Source organism: Macaca thibetana, chromosome X, assembly GCF_024542745.1.
Source record: "Macaca thibetana thibetana isolate TM-01 chromosome X, ASM2454274v1, whole genome shotgun sequence".
Lineage (NCBI taxonomy): Eukaryota > Metazoa > Chordata > Mammalia > Primates > Cercopithecidae > Macaca > Macaca thibetana.
The window spans coordinates 128,933,736-128,950,799 of record NC_065598.1 but is presented as its reverse complement, the minus strand read 5'-3'; the positions used below and the strand labels follow the sequence as shown (position 1 = coordinate 128,950,799).

At 39.1% G+C, this 17,064-nt stretch overlaps 3 protein-coding genes across 7 annotated transcripts in view; 1 reads left to right on the top strand and 2 right to left on the bottom strand.

Annotated features, from left to right (window-relative positions):
- HPRT1 (hypoxanthine phosphoribosyltransferase 1) overlaps positions 1 to 17,064 on the bottom strand; it is a 1,139,661-nt gene that overhangs the window by 570,821 nt on the left and 551,776 nt on the right. The gene's annotated exons all lie outside the window — the stretch shown is intronic.
- Positions 1 to 17,064, bottom strand: part of CCDC160 (coiled-coil domain containing 160) — an 820,286-nt gene that overhangs the window by 309,550 nt on the left and 493,672 nt on the right. The window contains exon 1 of one of the 3 annotated variants that reach the window (XM_050777326.1): positions 10,176 to 10,179. The exons of the other annotated variants lie outside the window; for them this stretch is intronic. The gene's annotated coding sequence lies outside the window, so the exon portion shown is untranslated. Of the gene's footprint in view, positions 1 to 10,175; positions 10,180 to 17,064 lie in introns of those variants that run through there. 3 annotated transcript variants of the gene reach the window in all.
- Positions 1 to 17,064, top strand: part of GPC3 (glypican 3) — a 455,763-nt gene that overhangs the window by 65,474 nt on the left and 373,225 nt on the right. The gene's annotated exons all lie outside the window — the stretch shown is intronic.

Genomic DNA, 17,064 nt, shown 5'->3' with positions numbered 1-17,064 from the left:
TCTCTTTTTTTTTTTTTTTTTTTTTTTTGAGACAGGATCTTACTCTGTTGCCCAGACTGGGGTGTAGTGGTGTGATCAAGCTCATTGCAACCTCGATCTCCTGAGCTCAAGTGATCCCCCTGATTCAGTGTCCTAAGTATCTGGGACTACAGGCATGTGCCACCATGTCTGGCTAATTTTTTTTTTTTTTAAATTTTTAGTAGAGATGAGGTTTTGCTGTGTTGCTCAGGCTGGTCTCGAACTCCTGAGCTCAAGCAGTCCTCCCACCTCAGCTTCCAAAAGTGCTGAGATTACAGGTGTGAGCCACTGTACCTGGCAGAATCTCAGTTTCAACTCAGATTTTTTTCTTTTTTCTTTTTTTTTTTCTTGAGACAGGATCTTGCTCTGTCATTCTGGCTGAAATGCAGTGGCTTGAACACACACATCGAGGTCGAGGCTCACTGCAGTCTCGACCTCTTGAGCTCAAACAGTCCTCCTGCATCAACCTCCTGAGTAGCTGGGACCACAGGGGCAAGCCACCTATGCTTGGCTAATATTTTTTTTTTTTTTTTTTTTTGAGACAGAGTCTCGCTCTGTCGCCCAGGCTGGAGTGCAGTGGTGCGATCTCGGCTCACTGCAACCTCTACCTACCGGGTTCACGCCATTCTTCTGCCTCAGCCTCCTGAGGAGCTGGGACTACAGGCGCCCGCCACCAGGCCCAGCTAATTTTTTGTATTTTTAGTAGAGACAGGGTTTCACCGTGTTAACCAGGATGGTCTCCATCTCCTGACCTCGTGATCCACCCGCCTTGGCCTCCCAAAGTGCTGGGATTATAGGTGTGAGCCACCGCGCCCAGCCACTTGGCTAATATTTTTTAAAAAATTTTATAGAGATGGGATCTCCCTGTGTTACCCCAGGCTGGTCTTGAACTCCTTGGCTCAGGCAATCCTCCCACCTCAACCTCGCAAAGTCCTGGGATTACAGGTGTGAACCACCATGTCTGGCCAACCCAGACTCAGTCCTCTCTTCCTTTAACCTTTTACCATTTTTATCTGTAGTTCCTTAACGTGGTAGTTATGTGGGATATTATCTTTTTAAAGACTATAGCTTACTGACATGTAACAGGAGATTCTCTTTGTCTTTTACATTATTTCTGGTAATATTATGAAATTCACAGACAATGTTTTTGTATTTACATACACACACTTTAATGTCACCGAAGGCAAGGGGTGGTGCAAACAAGTGAAAGTTGAAGTTTAGGGAACCACTACCTACTGGAGTTGGAGAGCACTAACTTGGCATGACTTGGATTTACTAAATGTACCATTGCCTAGCACTGTGTGCTACTCACAGGTAGTAAGTACCTTCTCAATAAACAGGATGAACAACTGAAATCTGCCATGGTGTAATGGAGGCAAAAGGGTCTAGAATGTTCTTGGTGGTGGGAATGCCGTTTCTGCTCCTAGTTCACTGTGTTGGGTCTCATTTGAATTCAGGGACCTCGCTTAGCACCTGTGCTTCTGGAGGAGAGTATTCTAGCCGGGATGCTGGCCTCTTCTGCAGCAGGGGCTGCTCTGTCAGAAAATGAGCTGCCACCACAAGGGAGGTGGTTCCTTCCACTTCTGTCGCCCTTCACAGTCTCAGCTCCTCTCGTATTTATAAGACTGCTTTAATAGTCTTGTCTTGTAATTACATCTGGAGACAGGAGACAGCATCTTTTGATAGTTCAAGTCCTAACACATTTAAATTGCCCTCCTAATGCTATAAAAGAGTCAAATTATATATTCTGGTTTGCACTAGACAGCAATAAATGTCAAGGTGCCATCCGCTCTGGTATTTAACTCCTTGCTGCCATCTGTTTTGGTGCTCCTCACATGGACCATACACTAGTGTTTTCCTGTCTCCTGGCACGAATGGATCAAGTTGGGAGATAAATCTCACTATTCAAAATATATTAAAAGGCAGAGGCAGTTTGTAAACATTGCTTTGGAAAGCTAGGCGTAGCAATAAAGTCAAGGACAGGAACCTGATTTAGTAAAGGAAACATTTCACTAGATTGTCATCTACTTTATTTTTAAAGCTGCAATAAGATGTAACGATAAAAAGGCCAATGATGCATTTCAGCCCAGTGATACGAACTCTTGCTAAACCAATTAAACCGTCAGTATACTATGGTTTCACAGTTTCTATAACATACTAGGTCACCTTAGAACACTTAGTCAAGTATGACTTTTTACCATTGATGCAAAATCAATTTGGCAATTTATAATCTTACATTTCATTATGAAAGTATATTATTCTGCAGGAATGCTGCTGGAAAAATGAGATATTTCTGAAGCCCATTCACTCCTCTCCTGCTTAAGTAGTCATAAAAGAATAAAACCAATCATGTTATCTGATGTTTTGAGACTTCTAGGTAGTTTTTTATTTATATGATTTAAAAAAAAAAAAGATGTATGAAGTATACAGTTTCTAACCCTGGATACAATTTTGAATGTTGGATAAAATTATGGACATTAAAAAGTAAAAATTTTGATTAAAGAGCTCACTTTTTCATCTACCTTTTTAAATTTTGTAGTTTGTGGACAGAAAGAAAACTTTGCTTAAGTATGGGAGGATAGGCTTTTTTAGTGTCCTATATTTGAGGTTTTGAGCTCCAGCTCTCCTCAAAGAGATAAAGCAGATGGTTATTCATATTTAATACCATCACATTTTTCAATTTGGTGTTTGGAAATTGTGTGTTATAGAATGATGAACCAGCAGTATTGGAGAGGTGGTGGGGAAACAGAAAAAGGAAGAGTTGGAGACTTTTACTGTGATTACTGTAACTTTTTTAAAAAATATCTTCCCTTTTTCTCTCTAGGACAAATATAACACTGCTTTTTGAAAAACCAATGACAGTCATAAAATACACATGACAGATCCTTAGTTTTCAGTGCTTATTAGTACAGTAGGAGACAGATCTGTTCTTATACTCTCATATAGCAAACAAGAACATAACTAACATTGACTGTATAGCCCTTTACTTCTGTTACGAACTCAATGAGGATTTTCTTTAACCCTCCCTTATGACTATTAATCATATTTGCAAATACATTTCCCACCAAAGCTTAAATCAGATATGTGCCTCTGGCAAGCATGGCTGCATTAACACTGGACTATTTAAACTTGAGGTTTTCTTCTTTTTTGGTTTAAGTCATGGTTACAGAATTGGTAAGGTATCTACTATATTAATTTAGATTCAGTTTGGGATCAAGCATGTCTAATTTACATATGGTACAAGGACTGTGGGCCACTCAGGCATTTGCCTGCCTCCATTGTCTCAGGTAATTCCACTCTCATTGGTATATCTCCTATTTGTATATTCTTTCTCAGACGCCAGTCTGAACACATTGAACAAAAAGAGAAACACAGAGCAGGAATTGACTAATTAAAATGAGACTCATTTCACACTTACTTTCTTCCTGAGAAAGCAATAGAATGACTTTCCATGTGTTACGTATGGAGATAGGCAGTTGCACCTGCACTGTCTCATTTAAACTCACAACAACCCTGTAGGGTAGGTAGTATTATTCTCTACTTTAGAGATGAGGACTGAGGCTCAGGGAAATTAAAGAATTTGCCATAGACATAATGCTAGGAAATGGTAGAATTTAGTTTCCAATTCAGGACTTTCACTCTAATTTCAGTGTTCTATTGGCTCCATTGGGGTTATTTATTATTATTATTATCATTATCATCATCATCATTGAGACAGGATCTCACTTTGTCACCCAGGTTGGAGTACAGTGGTGTGACCACGGCTTATTGCAGCTTTGATTTCCTGGGCTCAAGTGATCCTCCTACCTCAGCCTCCTGAGTAGCTGGGACTACAGGCATGTGCCACCACACCTGGCTATTTTATTATTTGTAGAAATTGGGTCTTCCTGTGTTACCCAGGCTGGTCTTGAACTTCTGGGCTCCAATGATCTCCCTGCTTTTGCCTCCCAAAGTCCTGGGATTATGGATGTGAGCAACCATGCCCAGTCTATTTATTATTCTTGATACAATGAAGTCTTGATAAGCCAGACTACTTAGGGAATGGTAATATACCCTATGCGGAGAGGTTAGACAGTGGGAAAATTAACAATGTTGGCTGTTTTTTAAAAAATTAATAATGTATTGGTATAATACCTGTTAACTTTAGAAAATTGAAAAACACAGATACGAAAATTATTCATCCATAATACTAAGACCTAGAGATAACTACTCTTGACAGCTTAGTTAACAGACTTAATAGAAAAAAGTGTATATATACTTTTTAAAAAGGCTTGTAGTATACATACCATTTTATACCCTGCTTTGTAAACAACCTAACAATATATTGTGAAAATTTTTCCATATTATGTTGATGCCAATGCCATTATAATGGCTATGCAATATTGTTTGAGTGCACTGTAAAAACAATCCTTGTTTTTTTGTTTTTTTGTTTTTTTTGTTTTTTTTTTTTTTGAGACAGAGTCTCACTTTGCCACCCAGGCTGGGGTACAATGGTGTGATCTTGGCTTACTGCAACCTTCACCTCCCAGGTTCAATCGATTCTCCTGCCTCAGCCTCCCAAGTAGCTGGGATTACAGGTGCATGCTACCACGCTGGCAGTTTTTTTGTGTTTTTAGTAGAGATGGGGTTTCACTGTGTTGGCTAGGCTGGTCTTGAACTCCTGGCCTCAAGTGATCCACCCACCTTGACCTCCCAAAGTGCTGGGATTACAGGCTTGAGCCACTATGCCTGGTCAACTAATCCATCTTAGCCATCTTAATGAGAATCTGTCTGCTGGCTTGAGAGTATCTCTCTGATGTCACAATGTCTGGCAAAGTAGTGGCTTCTTAAAATGTTCAGAATATGCATTTCATTATTAGGTAGCTATGATTGAATGTACATAATGTTGCAGACTTCTTTTTCAAGATGGTGGTTTCCTAGGACATGACCCAAAAGCCTAACTTCTGAAACTTTTGCTTAGACATCCACAGGTAACACTAAGCCAGAAACCTCTGACAGAGGGAGTTAAATGCATGATGACCAAACATGATGTATGTATTAGGGGAAACAGAAACACTTTTTTCTCTTGAATTTTCATTGGAAGTGTCCTCTGGGTTGAAGTACTAAAGATTCAGGTTAAAAGACAAGTATGACCAGGCACCGTGGCTCATGCCTGTAATCCCAGCACTTTGGGAGGCTGAGGTGGGTAGATCGCCTGAGGTCAGGAGTTTAAGACCAGCCTGGCCAACATAGTGAAACCCCGTCTCTACTAAAAATATAAAAAATTAGCCGGGTGTGGTGGTGGGTGCCTGTAATCCTAGCTACTTGGGAGGCTGAGGCAGGAGAATTGCTTGAACCCAGGAGGCGGAGGTTGCAGTGAGCTGAGATTGTGCCATTGCACTCCAGCCTGGGCAACAAGAGTGAAACTCCATCTCAAAAAAAAAAAAAAAAAAAAAGACAATTATTTTTGTTAAATTGGTGTCATGACTGTTAATCAATTATGGTACATCCATACAATGGAATATTATTATGCTGTTAACAATTATGCTTTCAAAGAACACTTTATGATAAGAAAAATAATCTTTTATGAGCCAGATGATGATACTTGTTAAAATTTTATAAAGAATACAAAATTATATATATGTTATATGTATTTATATTTCCAGTTTGATGAAAGAAACACATGCTGCAGTATCTGGTTGTGTTTTTTTGGACATGGTGGACTAAGAGTTAATTTTTGTTTCTCTTTATTATTTTCTGAACTTTTCAAAAAATTACAGTGATATATATCTTTTGCTATAAAAAAGATAATCATATTTGAGTGAGGGAAATATGGAATCATTAATGCTAAAACATTTAAAAAGTAACATTTTTGATTGTTAACTAAGTGCTAACTATACTGTACTAGCATATTAGTCTTTACAACACCTCGAGGAAGGTACCATTATTATCCATTTGAGGAAGTCATTTGCCCAAGACCACACAAATTGGATGGGGCAGAGTCAGGATTTCAACTTGGGTCTGTTTATTTCCAAAGACTGTGTGAGATAAAATATAGTGGGGTCAAGAGACAGGAGGCTTATTTTTTCTTAACCAGTTGCAGACCAAGCAGTCTAAGCAGTACTGGGACAAGAAAGTACAAATTGAGAGCCAGGGTATAGGTATAGGGCATTTATGCTGGTGAAACCTGGGAGGTCCTTTGGCGCCAGAGGTTAGCCCAGGGGCTCTGAATCCCTGGGGCTGATAATATCTAGCCTCATAGCTCTATTGTGAGGATTAAATGAGACAATTCATGTAAAGGGCACATGGTACAGGCTTGCTCAATAAATAGTAGCTAGTATTATTATTTCTCTTATTTAGGACCTTGCTTGTTATAGGGATTAGAGGCTCCCAGAAGCCTGAGGCAAGACATGTTTACCCTAGTGAATCCTGTCACATCTTAATAGTCCTCAAACATTCCTCACCATTGAAATGCCTTTTATTTGAACCTTTCAAATAAACAAGCCCTAATCAGCTTTGTGGGCCCTACCAGCTTTTTTAGAAAACCTCTCTGCTTTTGGGGTGGGGTGGTATTTATTTACTCACTGAAAATAGGGACTTTGTGTAATACAAGGGAAGCAGGAGGTGATTGGTTTGGAGTTAATAGGCAAGTTTTTTTTTTTTTTTTTTTTCCTTTAACTTGAGGAGGCTTGATTGGGTTATGCTCCCTAAAGACTCTTGGAGAGTCTGGGAATTTTGAGAACAAAGGCTCTGCAGGGAGGCCACCAAAGAGAGCAGGCTCTCCACCAATCTTTGTATGTTCTTAAATTTTTCATTCTATTTCTTTCCTCTCTTCAGTCCCTAGAATAGAGTGGCATTATCTTGAAGCCATGGAGATTTACGAAACAACCAAAGTTGGCCTCCCTTTGTTGAGCTTATGAAAGCCATATTTAGATTGAGGAGGAATGTGTTTTTCCCTTGGGAGGCCCCTCTATACCTGCAGTCATCAGAAATTCCATATTAAAATCCCACATTTAAGTCTTTACAGCTAAAGTCTGTTCTTGCATGTCTGGACCAGGTCCAGCTGTCAGACTGAGATATTACTGACTTTTTCTTCTCGAGTGGTTTATATCTGTTGGCTCCATTTCTTTACCACTAATTCTGAAACACCTTGTAATCTGACTTCTGCCACTGCCTCTCTGCTAAAATTGTGCCCTTGCAGGTTACCAGCAACTGACTTTTTGCTAAATTCATTGGGACTTATTTTTCCTCATCCCTTTCTTCTCCATGGATGTTTCTCTTCCCTTGGTTCCAGACACTACATGAATTTAACTCTCCTCCTACCTTTCTGAGTATTCCTTCTCTCCTTTGTGATGGAAAGTCTTCTTCCTCTGCCTCTCCTATGCAAGTGTGATTGTTCCCCAAAGGGGTGCAGTGCTCCCTTGTCCCTCTACTCTGCATTCATTCCCAGAGCTTCAACTGCTACCTCAATGCAGTTAACTCTCCAGTTCTGACTTCTTACCCATGCCTAGTCCAATTTTTTTTGTTTGTTTTTTTGAGATGGAGTCTCCCTCTGTTGCCCAGGCTGGAGTGAAGTGGCATGATCTTGGCTCATTGCAACCTCTACCTCCAGGGTTCAAGCGATTCTCCTGCCTCAGACTCCTGAGTAGCTGGGACTACAGGCATGCACCAACACGCCCGGCCTAGTCCTGTATTTCTTACGGCCTAATAGTAATTAAAAGTATCTTTTATAAGCCAGACGTTGTGCTATGTGCTTTATATACATTGTCTGTAATCCTCACAACAGTCTTCAAAGCAGATAGTCTTAAGTCCATGTTACAGACAAGGCAGCCAGTTCAAATAAGTTATATATGCTTTTATTTTTCCATTTCAGTCTCCTGACATTAATTGAAACTCAGCAAGTCCAAAAGAGAATTCCTCCCTCTGTGGGTCCTAACTAGCTGTCCTTCTCACTTTAAGGCAGTGTCATTCTCCCACCTTCTGTTGTGTCACTCACAGGCTGAGAGGATTGAAAATCAGTCAGGCGATTGCTTTGGAATAACACGCACCCCCCACCAAAACAAAAACAAAAACAAAAACAAAACCAGTTCCTTCAAAATCCCCCAAGCCCAATACATTGCAACCCCAAATCTTGAAAATTAAAGTTTAAGCTATCATACAGATGAGCAATCCTCAACCATTATGAGAGCTAAATCTGATAGCTTTCATAAACTGCATACTCTGGGCTGCCTAGGGTTAAGCATAATTCTCAGGATTTAGCTGTGCTTTCTTTAATTCTCAGGACTTGCTCTTCCCAAACAGGACCTTCCCATAGGCAGGACTGCCCTAGATTCTGTGTAGTTCCCCTTGCACAGGCAGTAATCCCACCCCTCCTGTGTAGAAGCTAGAAAGCCTATTGGAATGTGAGTGATTTAGCAATGGTATTTCTATATATAGGTGTGACTTTCAATTCACTTTTTTTTCTTGTAAAGAAAATTACTTACAAATGATGGTAGTTAGTATTCATAATAGCTGATGCAGAATACATATTCACAGCTGATCTGGACATACCAATGTGTTGAGACAATGATTTTGAAAACCACTTTCACAGATTATTAGGGAAGGCCCAAATGCCCATCACTGAGGGTCAGCTTTCATTTCTGTGTGGTATATTTGCCTAATGCTACAAAATTTTAAACTTGATACTACTCAAGAATCAGAGAATTGAGAAACTGAACTTTTTTTTGAAGACTATGACAGGATCACCAGGTGACAACATCTCATTGAGATGTTGCACATGCCAAACCAAATGCTTTACTTGGGCTGTTTTTACTCCACTAACATTTCTGTGACTACTTCATTTTTTAAAGCGGAAATCTACCATAGCTGCCATCATTTTCAATGGGAGGAGTACAGAAGGTCAAAAGTTCAGTTATATACTGTTCTTGTGAAGTCAAGCTACAAGGAAGTATAGCCCCATTGAGAAATTTTGGTTATCTATTTGGTATGTCAGTTTCTTCTATTAGTAAGGTATCCGTGCCCCAAATTGTAGTGACACTACTATTTAATTAGACTTGACTTGGATGGCAGCATGGAGTTGAAAGAGAAACTCAGATTAGCCTTTGGTGACTTGTCTTCTTAATAAGGAAATTAGAACATACCTTTTTAAGAAAATCTGAGTGCCTGGATATTTAATCACTGTCATGAAAGGAAGATAAAAGGCTGATGTGTTTCCCAGGATGTTAACCTGTATCTAGTTGAACAAATGTGTAAATTCATCCTATATGTACTGCATATAGATGTGATTTGTTCACAACTAGCACAGTGCCTAACATGTATTTGAGGCTCAATGAAAATATATAGAATATAAATTTGTAACTTTAGCAAAACAAAGATTAAAAAGTACTGAATTATTAAGAAATGGCTCCCATAGTAGTTAGCATAAATAAAAGTTTGATCAGAGCAAAATCTAATTTGCAAAGAAGATCACAGAAATGCTTAGGTTTTAAGGAAAGCTTTATGCTAAAATGTAAAATATTAACAATATCTTACAACAGGCCACTTTTTTTCTTCCTGAACATAGTACAGAGAGTGTTTTCACATTTAGCACGTACCAATTGGATGAAAGACAGTGGGGAGGAGGTGAGGTTGAACACAGGGTTGCTTGGAAGCATGACTTCATCTGGACACAGATCATGGAGGACCCTGCATCAGATTCATTCGGGGACTCAATATTCTCTTGGACTGTTCCTGAAATTCTTGTCCTTCAAGCAAAGAGTTAGGCCTGATGCTAGTTAGAATCTGATCAGCAACCAGGGTTACATGTGATGTTCTACGCTTCTCAGAGAGAAGTAATTGAATAGAAGCCTACTAACAACTAGCTTTCCCCATAAATTGGTAGTCAGTGCAATTGACAAATGATTGTAAGTGCCTACTTTGTGCTTAGATTGTGTGATGCCTTCTGTGAAAGTTTGAGATGCGGTCCTTGTCGCAGAGATGCTTAAAGGCAAGATACTCACAAATGAAATAGTTAAATGACAGTACAAGGTAGTGTGAAAATCATAGTTTGAGAAGGAACTATGAAGATCATTTAGTCCAAAATTTCCATTTTCAAAAAGGTTAAGCTCAGATTAGGAAGTAGAATTTCCCAAGGTCTGGAAGACAACTGGTAGAAGTTGGAACTAGCACTCAAGTCTGCCCCCCCCCCTTTTTTTTCCATTCTGTTACATAGGTGGTTATATGATGTTTTCACATGCTTATATTGATCCACCATTTTGATGCTGGGAACTTTCTGATGAGACTGTTTTGATATGGGGGTGCTTCTACAACAGCTGCAAAACAAACCAATAAAACATTCCACTATTTTTTTTTTATTACCAAGTAATGTGCAAAACAGACAGATATGCCCCATCCCTCAGTTTCACCTCATCCCCCAGCCATGAGGATGGAGATCAGGGATAAGGTGGGAGTAGGGGTCAAAAATGGAATGGGTGTCATGGATGGGGTGAATCTCAGAGAAGAGATGAGGGATGGAGTAGGAGGTCAGGCACCATCTGGCAAGCAAAGCACACATCTCCTGGAGCCATATGTTTCCCACACTTGCTCATCTTTGAAAGGCCATTAATCATTTTGGGCATAGTATCTGCTCATTCTCTGAGAATTCTCTTATTTCTTGAATAGTCTGTGTCTTAAAATTTCTGATTCCAAACCTTCAAGAGACAAGAGTCTAGAGTAGGGGAGAATGTTTGCGTCATAATATGGTCTCATAGACTCAGATCCAGGCTTTACTGGGAGTCCTTGAGTCAATGTCTGTCAGTTCTATCATTAATATTCCTTGTAAAATCCCATGAAAAAGTAATATGCATCTGCTATTTTTAAAATCATAAAACTTAGATTTTCTGATGGTTTGAGGGAATAGGTTTATTAGGCTCTTTAGAGGTTTATCTTTTTTTTCAATACCAAACAAACTTAAAAATACATCGGTTTCCTGATTATACATATATGAATTTTTCACTTTCTCAAGGCAGTTTTTCTTTTTTTTTTTTTTTTTTTTGAGACAGAGTCTTGCTCTGTGCCCCAGGCTGGAGTGCAGTGGCGCGATCTCGGCTCACTGCAAGCTCCGCCCCCCCGGGTTCACGCCATTCTCCTGCCTCAGCCTCCCGAGTAGCTGGGACTACAGGCGCCGGCCACCTCGCCCGGCTAATTTTCTTGTATTTTTAGTAGAGACGGAGTTTCACCGTGTTAGCCAGGATGGTCTCGATCTCCTGACCTCGTGATCCGCCCGTCTCGGCCTCCCAAAGTGCTAGGATTACAGGCTTGAGCCACCGCGCCCGGCCTACAAGGCAGTTTTTCATACGAAATTATTCTTTAAAGTTTACTTCTGAAATATGGAGAATCTAAAGGCAAAAAGGAATGTGTAATCCAAAAAGTTCATATTGAAAGTAAAAAGTGAGAGTTCCCCATAATTTGGATAAGGGTTGAGGAAAAAATGTCAGATAAATGATAAACAGCTCCTAGTAGTCTGTTTTTGTCATGGCTGCATCATGATGGCTGAATCAGAACAACCATGCCAGAATGTCAAATATAAATATAAGATGTCTTGATTTTAGCAGAACATTTGAGAGTCTTCTGTAATATCCTTATGCATAAATTGTGAAATTTGACTGCATAACTAGTAATTAGGCAGATTCACAGCTGGTTGATCAGTGGATTCAATGTCAACCTGGAAGATGTTTTTAGTGAAGGGCCACAGGAACTGTTTTTTTGGCTCTGTCCAAGTATTCGTTTATTTAACAAATACCAGACACCTACTATATAGAGGGCACTCTACTAAGCACTGTGAGGAATACACAGCTGTCCAGATCAGGGCCCCTGCCCTAAAGAAGCAGATTGTTGGTCATAATTGATCACAAAGACAGCCTTTTTGCATTGCAGATAACACAAAGCTGGGTGGTGTAGTTTAATATATAGGATGACAGACTCCAGATTTAAAATGATCTCAACTTGTAGGAACTCTAGGTCAAAACTTACAAGACAAAAGTTAACAGTGATAGATGTAAAGTCTTGAATTTAGGTTAAGAAAATTGCATATGTACAGGATATGAGAGATGTGACTTGGCAGCAGTTTATGTAAAAAGTTCTTGGGGATTTAGTTGATCACAAGTTTAATATGAGCCAACAATGTGGTGTAGCTTATTTTTTTTAAGCAAAAACAATTTTAGGCTGTATTAGAAGCATGTGTGCTGCTCAGACCACATCTGGAGTATTATGTTCAAGTATAGTCACCACATTTTACGAACATTGACAAAGTTGAATGTATCCTGAAGACAGTGACCAGGACGGGTCTGAAAATCATGTCATATGAGAAATGGTTGAAAGAAATAACTGGGGATAATTAGCTTTTACTTTAAGCCTTGGTTTAGACCCTTCAAGTCTTGGTTAGGTTCCCTTGCTATGTGTTCCACAGTCTTCTGAACAAGCCTCGTGCCTTCCCCACTAGACCGAGGACTTTATTAAAGCAGGGTAGGGGCTCTGTGTTCACTATGATATCCATAGGACCTAGCATGGGACAGGATGTGTCCTCAGCAATGTTCAGAGAATGAGTGAGTGAAATTTCCAATTGTGAGGGCCTTATGTAAAAATGATGTAAAAATGATAAAGAACAGTAGTGCCTGGCATCTATAGTCATTAAATTAAAAAACGAACAAGGAACTTAAAGGAGTTCCTAAAAGTTTTTGAATGGTGCTTTTGTTTTTCTTTTTCTTTTTAAAGGCCTCTCTGACTTTCTTTTGACCTTCGATAGTACTTGATACTAGACTTGCATGTCTGGTTTGACAGGAATCTTAAAAAGTCATCTCTCCAAAAGGAGCATTTTTTAAAATGGGAGAAAGTTCTGGCACTAGTATCAAGGAGATGCAAAAACAATGGGATACCATTTTTTACAAGAAAATTAGCAAAGGAATATATATGTATGTATAAATTACATATATAAATATATAAATATCTGCTATCAGTAAGGATTTAGTCAAATGGACACATTTGTACATTTCTGGTACAATCCTTTTGAAACAGCAATTTGGCAATATGTGTTATCAAGGGCCTAAAAATATTCATTGGTTGATCCAAGAATTTTACTTCTGGGACCTTCTCCTAAGAAAAGTCATCCTGAAAACAGGGAGGAAAAAGGCTTTATGAACAGAGGTGTTTTATGACAACAGAAAATTGGAAACAATCAAAATGTTCCATAGTAGAGGAGTGAACGGTTATATAAACTATGATATGTCCATTTGATAGAATGTTATAAAGCTTTGCCGTTTATAGTTTCGGAAGCGTATAAAGCTGTGTATATAGTATGATACAATGGGTGAAAACAAACAAACTGAAATCTGTACATAGACAAAAATCTGTGAAGTCTTATACCACAATGTGAATAGAAGCTATTTTTTAGTGGTGAGATGATCAATTAGTTTTGCTTTTTTTTTTCTATTTTCTAAATTTTTCATATAAAAGATTTTATATTGAAGACAAATTTTATAGTGTGCTCTATTGTGGCTAGAAATGAACTTTTGAATTTCTAGTTCAGGTCTTCAACATCCCTGTATATTTCCAGTTTATATCAAGGGCCTTATGAAATTGTGAGGAAAAAACAAACCCAAACATCTTCAGAGCAAAATTGATTTTAATTCTAAAGTTAATTGAAATTAATTTTAATTCACTTTAATTTAAAACATATATGTAAACATATGTTATGAACACTTTTAGATCAGGGGTATGTTAAGGAATCTCATAAGATACAACTTTTTTTTTTTTTTTTTTTTTTTTTTTGAGATGGAGTCTCACTCTGTCGCCCAGGCTGGAGTGCTGTGGCACGATCTTGGCTCACTGCAAGCTCCGCCTCCCGGGTTCAAGAGAATCTCCTGACTCAGCCTCCTGAGTAGCTGGAACTACAGGCGCCCACCACCACACCCGGCTAATTTTTTTGTATTTTTAGTAGAGACGGGGTTTCACCGTGTGTTAGCCAGGATGGTCTCGATCTCCTGACCTCGTGATCTGCCCGCCTTGGCCTCCCAAAGTGCTGGGATTACAGGCGTCAGCCGCCGCACCCGGCCAACTTTTAAAAATAAAAAATTAATCATCCCAGCTTCTAGAGAGCCAGGCACCTTCTGCAGATGGAAATGAAAAAGTGTCTTGCAGGTAGCAGGCACTTAATACAGTTTTGAATGGCTAACTCCTGAAGGTGAGTAGGGAAGAATGAGAGCTTGATTGTAAATGGATACAACTGAGTGGCTGGATGTATACTGGAAGAATCTGGAAATCAGGTGTTACCTTATTACATCAAATCTGTTTTAATGGATATTTATATATTGCTCAGATGTATCAAAGTTCTAGCTGTCAGACTTCTGTAGACTGTGAAAATGCATCCATTACAAGTAATTTGCGCTAACCTGTGACTCTGGACATTCAATTGAGTTCAGTTGACCTCTTATCAAAATTACTAGTTGCCCTTTCAATATTTACATTTTAATTTAATACACAGTTTATCTCCTACATGTAGAAGGCATGTTCACAGGCACATTTGATGCAAACTTAATTTCTTATGTTTTTAAGTCAATTTTGGGCTGCATATTAATGCAGCCTGTCCTCCCTCCTTTCCCTAATAATGGCAGAGATGTCTTGGTTCTTGAGTCACTTGCATTTTTTTTTCTTCTTTACCACTTAGAAAAAGAACACTGCAGACTTTAGGAAATGGAATGGTTTTGAGTTTTGTCCGTAATGTTGTGGGTATCAGCATTCTAGTAGGGATACGGCCAGAATAGATCTGGTTTCATTAAGAATGTGTGAGGTCCATCTAGGTTTGAAGAATGTAGAGTTTTTATACATGTTCTTATTGCATGTCCCTGGTCTTTGTGACTTGCAGTTCTGCTTAGCATGTAGCTCTATCTCTACGAAATTAATTTTCTCCTCTGTTTTCATGTTTATGACATATTAAGGTTATTGCGGACAGTACTATTAAGAAGATGAATTTAACAAGAACGATTTCTGTTTCTTACCTACTTTTTGCCTTTTTTCTCTCCTCCTCCTTGTCCACCCTCCATTTTGTTTTAAATATATTCATTCATCTTTTCTTGTATCACCTTGTTTCTGTCTCAACAGGAAGCAAACTATTCTTCAGAACTGGTCAAGTCCTTTTTTTTTTTTTTAACCCCAAATCCCCACTAAATGAAACGTTTCATACTGTATTAGATTGACATTTCAACAAAGCCAAAGAAAGGAGAATCTTTGGGAACAGATTTGACATCTATTTTCTTTTAAGATGTCCTGGACTAGCGTTCTGCAGATTCAATTGACTGAGATTTTTCCATATGATAACCTGAAGGTGTGATCTCCCGGGGATGGGTATTCTTAAATGGGGGATCTGGACAACTTGAAAGAAAGCTGTGAACTTCAAAGCTCCTTACACCTCAACCACAGTTAACTTTATAGTGTCACTGGTCTGGCAAGTGTTAATAGCTTCATCATTTGCCTGCAGATAACTCCATTGGAAATTGTAGAGTATTTCAGTGGGGAATAGCCAGTGGGTCTTTGATCTCCATATAGATAGAGATAGAATAATTCAGAAAGAATTCTTTTGGAGTGATTTATGGCAGAGCCAGCACAATTTTATGAATGTTTCCCTCCAGTATGTCCAAAATATCTTGGCAAATATCTGTACAAGATGTACGCTTTCCATGGTTTCAACTTCTCTTATGAAATGGGGGTCTTGATTATATGGTTTTCCAACCTCTCTTTTTTCTTTAATACAATGATTTTAAGAATAAGTACTGACAGTTAAACATGTAAACTGTTGGTGCTTGGTGAGGGGAGACTTACTTTGAAAAGAGCAGATGGTATCCTGTGGGGTGGAGATGATGTGGTACATTTGCTTCCTTTGCTGTGTGCATAGGTCATGTACAAATGGCCAGAAAGCAAATGAAGGTACCCTTAAAGCCGTTTGCACTTAGATGTCAACTTTCTTTCAGGAAAGACTATTTTTCTTTATTTTTGCTTTTATATAGGTCTAGGCCTCAATGTTGTTTGTTGGTTTCTCTTTTTTATTGCTACTTATTTAGTGCTGCCTCATCAATGACTTAGGTTTCTCTTTGAAGTGGCTGAGTCCCACCACTATAATTCAGTTTCTTAAAGACTCCAGTGATAAACTAGGCTTGAACCAGTAACCTAGTCAGCATATTTTTCCTAAATGCCTTCTCATCAACAGTTTAATCTGTGAGAGGACACATGCTAGAATGACTATTGATGGGGATGTATTTTCTCCTAAGTGGCTTTGTTGGTTTTGGGAATCTTTCCCATCTCTCTGGGTAACTAAAGGCTACCCATCTTCACAACTAAGTCCTACCTCCTCTTCTCCATTTCAAACTGGCCTCGGTCCCATTTCTGACCTCTCAGAGCACTTGCCAGCCTGATAATAGTTTTAGCACTCCACTTTATTATTCTTTGGTTCTTTCTGGCGTTTTCCTTTTTACTTCCCAATTTGTTTGCAGGGCTCTGAAGGGAGAGACCATGTTTCACAGAATTATTCCTTTATTAACAAGAGGTATATGGTCCAGTGACCACTTTGTTGTCACACAGTTTGTGACCAGAGGAAGAAATGATGTAAGAAACACAGGGCTTCCAGATTTCAAAGAAAAATAATGGTGAGAGAGTGAAGGGGTTGGCACTAAGCTCTCTCATTATATATGAATTAAAATCATGTCAGATATATCAAAACATCAACTGGATATTGATGAGAATGTTAATATACACTGAATTATTTGAAACATTTCAGCTATCCTTCTACACTGTCCTCTAGATTGCACTGAGGATCTGTACCTCGGTACTGGCACAGATGTTGCTCAGGGCTCAGCAACTACCTGGATGAAGCTCCTGTGGCCCCATTGCTACCTTGAGCCAGGGTACCTGTGGGCCAGGTATTTGGTGACTTTCCTGCTCCTCCAGTCACAGTCTTGTGTGCCTTTGCCCGTCTCCTCAGCTATTTCTGCTCAGTACATCACGGTCAGGGTCGATCAGAAACCAGAACCAGATTTAGGTCAG